The sequence below is a fragment of the Ruditapes philippinarum genome, unplaced genomic scaffold (genome assembly GCF_026571515.1).
Source record: "Ruditapes philippinarum isolate M1 unplaced genomic scaffold, ASM2657151v2 ctg2574_1_1_1_1, whole genome shotgun sequence".
Lineage (NCBI taxonomy): Eukaryota > Metazoa > Mollusca > Bivalvia > Venerida > Veneridae > Ruditapes > Ruditapes philippinarum.
Window position 1 is genome coordinate 77,430 of NW_026864863.1, and position 6,000 is coordinate 83,429.

The 6,000-nt window shown below is 31.5% G+C and overlaps 1 long non-coding RNA gene across 1 annotated transcript in view; it reads right to left on the reverse strand.

Moving 5' to 3' along the window:
• LOC132727092 (uncharacterized) overlaps window positions 1–5,795 on the reverse strand; it is a 31,047-nt gene extending 25,252 nt beyond the window's left edge. The window contains exon 1 of the long non-coding RNA XR_009625288.1: window positions 5,297–5,795. This is a non-coding gene — a long non-coding RNA (uncharacterized LOC132727092). The remainder of the gene's footprint in view (window positions 1–5,296) is intronic.
• Between the last annotated feature and the right edge of the window lie 205 nt (window positions 5,796–6,000).

The following is a 6,000-nucleotide window of genomic DNA, read 5'->3' on the forward strand; positions in this document are numbered from 1 at the left end:
ATATTTATATAGCAGATAATAACGTTTTGTAAACACAAAAATTATTGCTCATCATATAAATGCACTTTATCAACATTTCTTTTTCAAAAACTATTCTAAAAATATGATAATGACACATTTCTATTGTTTTTATCAATATTTAAAAACAAACGTATGGAAAATGTGCCTATCGTAGTCAAATCCACTTTAAATTGTGAAATTTTGACAAATATAAAATGGAATGTAAAAATAATTTGTGTTTATAAGATTGCTTGTTGATTTTGGAGCTGTTGCTTCTCTCATTTTACAAAAATCTGGAAAAGGGGAAATCCAGCAAGAGCAGGTATTAGCATATGCCAATGGCTATTCAAATTGGCCAGTGGCTAGATTATATCGAGGCAAAGTTGCAGGTTACAGGTTGGTTATACATGTATGTCACTTGATATAATTTGGTACATATATTATCTATTTTACGGTAAAAAATCACCATATCTATGTGTGGGTAGGACAATTTAATATCCATTTGTTCTTCTCTTAATATACTTTTTGTGATACTATCTGTGTTCCGTTGTTCTACTGATGTACACTTATTTAGTCAATTTCACGAAGTACATTATCCATCACATCATTCAGTCCTAATGACAAAGGATACTTACTTTGTCTAGAGACTAAGTAATGGCTATATACATGTCTATTGTATAGACATTTTCTATACGTTTCATCTAGAAACATTGTATCATTCCACACATCGTGTCACGATCAAAATGAAAGCAATATTTGGATTCAGTTACATGTATATAGTACATCAAGTTATTGTTTCAGTAAGGCCTATGATACACTGTTAATAACACGACATGAAACATAACAACTTTCTAAAGTTTGAAACAAAATGCAGAGCATTATTTAACGAAGCATTTCTTAAGGCGAAAGAAATTTTAGATTAATCATGATTTTATGTCAATCTCGTAGCTAAACGTCTTTTTTATATAACCGATGATGATGAAATTGTTTAAACCGGTGCAGGGGTGGTGTCGACTGTGTCGATTTATTTCAGTCGGATATTAAGCAATTTCAAACAATTTTGCAATGGTCTCCTTCTATACTATCTCCTTTCTTAAGAGAATTCACATGCTATAACAGTATAAAAATGACAAACATTTACTGTCAATCTTAGTACATTTTGTGGTATACTTTCAAAGAAATATCACTCATGCATGAACAGTTAATTTACATTTTTTCACTAATGTTATAAATAACCCTATTATGACCAGCTGCCTATTTAGTCAATACAATACAACAATCACAAGTAACTTCTTAAATTAGCTGAATTTCTTATGATATATTTGTCTAGCTTTCCCTTTTACTTTGATCTGTTCATTACAATTTAAGGAATATTGAGATGAAAGTTAAAAGTAACTCAACAAACGTTATAGAGCTTGGTTAGAAAGCACGGCTATGCTGGCTGACCTGACTCTAAACTAGTGACAACGGCTAATCCATTTCCATGACGATGTCATTACTCGTCCTATAAGGTTTTTCCTTTTCTTTTTTATTTAATAGTGTTATTGCAAATGACGAAAATTGTTAGCATATTTAAATCAATACGGAGCGTTTGTTCTGGACAGTGGTGTCATAGCTAGAACCACAGAAGAGCTCGAACTCTCAAAGTTGAGCTGAAGACAGTAAGACCGTTTCATTAAATCTGTGTTCAATTTACAACGACGACTTTGAAGTTTATTTTCATATGTTCATTTGTTTGTTGTTGTTTTTTTTATTGTTTGTTATTTTTTTTTTATTTATTTATTTATTTTTATTTTTTGTTGTTGTTGTTTTTGCTGTTTTTGGTGATGGGCACGACATGAAACCGAGTTTCAAGATTTTATTCGCTGCAATTTTATACGACTATTACCTCTCTCTAAATGCTTTAACATACAGTACAAACTTACAATGAAGTATATTGGCAAACTTAGAGTTAGAAAATTGCATATAAACTGTGTGACATTTGCAACAATTGTTTTTGTTTTAATGACATTAAACGATGCTTATACGCGTGGTAAGCATGCGATTATGAATGAATTATTTAATGACCCAGAAGATTTTATGGAATCAATTAACCTTAACGCTGCAGACCTTCTGAATATCATTTGAGGAAAAAAATTAAAACAATTACAAGCCATCTACAGGAAATGATGTCAGTCTTCGAATGTAGCTAATGTAAAATAGAACTCATTTGCCTAAGTAACAAGAGTGACTATCTTCTGCACATCTAGCCCGGCCATTTGGAATGCATTTAGAAATAAATGTTAATCATACATCATAGCATGTATTTTAAAAAAAAAACACGTAAAATGTTATCTAAAGATGTGATGTTTTATACAAAACATTGATAATTGCAAAATATTCCCAAAGAATTGTTTGAAATAGATAAATGATAGGAGAAAATGTTTCTTGAGTGCACGTGTAAATTAATTACCACGTGTTCTTAAAATAGAAATATTGAATCGCCGCTTTTATTGCAAAATACAAGTGTCTTAATAACACGCATATAGATTGAAATCAATTTTTATTGGGGTCGTTTACGCATCGGATAAATGAGCCGCGTCATGACAAAACCAACATAGTGTGTTTGCGACCAGCATGGATCCAGACCAGCCTGAGCATCCGCGCAGTCTGATCAGGAGCCATGCTGTTCGCTATCAGTTTCTCTACTTGTAATAGGGTTTGTAAGCGAACAGCATGGATCCTGATCAGACTGCGCGGAGGCGCAGGCTGGTCTGGATCCATGCTGGTCGCAAACCCACTATGTTGGTTTTGTCATGACGCGGCTCAAATGCAATATGCATAGCAGACGATGTTGAGCAATTTCCAAGAAAAAAGATGTGATAAATAACTGAAATATTGGTGGTTGTATACTATTTCTTCTTTTATTGAAAATCTTTCTTTTATATGCAAATCGATAAACCCTCTGCTGCACTGATCTCAACATATATATTATATTATATTTATATATTCATACGAGCCTGTCTAAGCAGGGCCCGGGGCTATAAAATATAACAATTTGCCTCGAACGCTACGATAACAGGTGATTTTCCAATGTATTTAATAACAATGCATTGAAATATATTAATTGGATTGCCCGCGTTTAACTTCTTTACAATACATATCCCGAATACACGTCGGGAACGAGGCAATTTGAATGAAATTTAAAAACTTCAAGGGTATTAATAATTCCATAATCTTAAAGCCGATTCTTGAAAAATTATGTAACATAAAATGCTTCTGTTATTCAACACATGTGTATATTGTGCTTAAACAGAATAACATGTTCACCGGAAGAAATTATTATGATGCTATTTAAAGTAGAGCAATGATTTCGTGCATGAGCAATTTGATTTTAATGCATTGTACTACCATATTTATTTCACACAAGCATTTTAGAAGTATTCTCTTTATTTTTTAATTCAAGCAATATGTTTTGCAGCAGATGTATAGCTTTATACACTTTAAAATAATAACATTATGCCATTTTAATATTTAACATTTCAAAGCGTATAAGATAAGTGTAGTCAAACTCTATTCTAATGGTAATGTTTAGAAATTACAAACAAGAATTGATTGGCATGCAGACATGTAATAGGAAATTAAAGCCATGGAACTGATGAAAACCATACATATAGAATTGACCTTGCAATAGTCTGGCCAATGTATTCTAAATATATGAATAATTCTGTAAGCTCAGCAAATTCCAGTCTGTTTCACATTCAAAGTTTCACCAGTTCATGTTAAATGTTTTCTGCCGATGCTATTTTGAAATTTATTTTAGATTTTCAATTATATAATGTCAATACTGGGTAAAAAAGATGTTTTGTTAGGATTTTACAAATGTAGAAAAAATAAGACAGAATATCATTTCATTGAAGTACAATGTTGTCTTGTCGAATTAAGCAACAGATAATCGGTTATGTCGATATAATTGGAGTTTATATTTAAGTGATAAAGATTTTCCTTACTATTTTAAGTCTTCAAATGCTTATTACATGCACATTCAGCTTAGTCTTCGCTGTTACACACATTAGAGTAATCAACAATTATTCAGGAATCCGGGGCACAACCCCCCCCCCCCCACACACACACACACACCAGCCTCCATCCCTCCTCGTTCAAAGAATACATCATTAGGCATTTTACATGTTGAATGTTAACTTTAGCAGATCTGTAATATCTTGCTAAAGTATTTTATATGATAGCTTTAAAACATTTGTTTTCGTTGTGAAACATGATATAACTGGTTCATGAACGAAATCTGGAAATACAATTACTGGCGTGTTAAACAGGAGAATAAACAATGATTGATATTGTTAAACGCATTTTCAAGACACCAGAAGTCAATACTGATCGGTAGTTGTTGAAACGCCTTTCACACCTATAACAATCAGCTTGATTAGAGGAGATCAGTTTTGTTATTACTCCTTCTTGTGTAAGAAAAGAAAATAGTATTCTACTTTATTGAGGTAAAGTTCAGAACAATAATTATGATGATAAATATTTAATACAGTTTCTTTCAGACTTTTTAGCTAAAAGAGATTAATTATAGATTTGAGATTCGTACCTGAAAAAAAAACATGCAATGTGTAGTGACAAAGGTAACTTACTGTATATTAGAGTTTTGTTCAAATTTGTTTAATCAAATAATGTAATACTTAACTTAAATTGTGCATAAAATTCAAGAAAAGCATCAAGCTTACTATTGCTTATCAGTTTTACACTTACGATATGGCAGATTATATGCATCAAAGTTCGTTTAAACAAAATTATTCATAACAAATCAACGGCAAAATAGCTGATAGTCATCATTAATTGACCATTTTCTAGGCTGTTACTTTGATAAAATGGTAAGAAATATGATAATGATAATGATAAGTACAATATTCCTGTTTGAGGATTCACATATATTATGCATTGAAACTGATTAATAATAATTGTAACAATATTTATAAAAATAACGTTATGTTATGAAATTCTATACTTGATTGACTATGATAAATTTTTTTACAACGTATGTACTTTATATAACAATCTTGCAAAAGAATCGTCTCTAAAAACTTTCTTACATTACTTTAAGCGGGGAAAAAAGTTTTTATTTTAAAAACCGATGTTTTAATATCGTTAAAGATCTTTAATTCATATATCTATATACAAATATTATATATATATATGTGTATCACCACTTAACTAATCTATTACATATATGTCTATATAAATTCAGGCGTATAGAGAGATACATATATTCTACACAACACATTTCATCTATGCTTACCAAATAATGATATCAAAACCACAAGCGTTCCTGTTTGTATATACATATCTGCCATCAATCTTGGAGCAGCTTTGTTAACATTTAAGGCGATTACGCATTCCTATCCATCAACCTTTTTCTTCTCCTTTGCCAGGAGCAAATTTATACACTAATCAAACGCACTATTCTTTTTTTAAGAAGATCTATTTTTCCCTATTTGCTAGTCTATTTTGTGTCGGCACCAACGCTCAATGACAATTTCTTACTATGTTTTCCAAACTAATAACACATCTCAATCCGGCTAAATTATTGGCTTTCAGTGAAAATCAACTCAATCCTTCACCACAGAAAGTTCTTTTATTTCACTTTAATTCCAATAGTTTAGTAGGAGAAATGCAGCATGAATATATCTCCGGTAACTGAGTTGTATACTGGTTATTCAGGTATACAAGATGTCATGTTTTGCAAAGAGCTTTGCATGAACAGTGTTTTATCGACCATGCACATAGCTATAAAGCGCTGTGAGCTAGGAAACGTCACAAAGGCTAGAGAGAGCTTGGAAAAAGTCGATATTAAGATGAGCGCGAGTGCAGTGAATGGGAGGATAATATGTCATCGTAAAAATGACCTTGGGGAAGTGAATCTATTTTCTATTTGTCCTTTTTTTCACAAAATATCAATATCATATCAACATGTTTCAGATAGATTGTACTCTGTTCTCATTT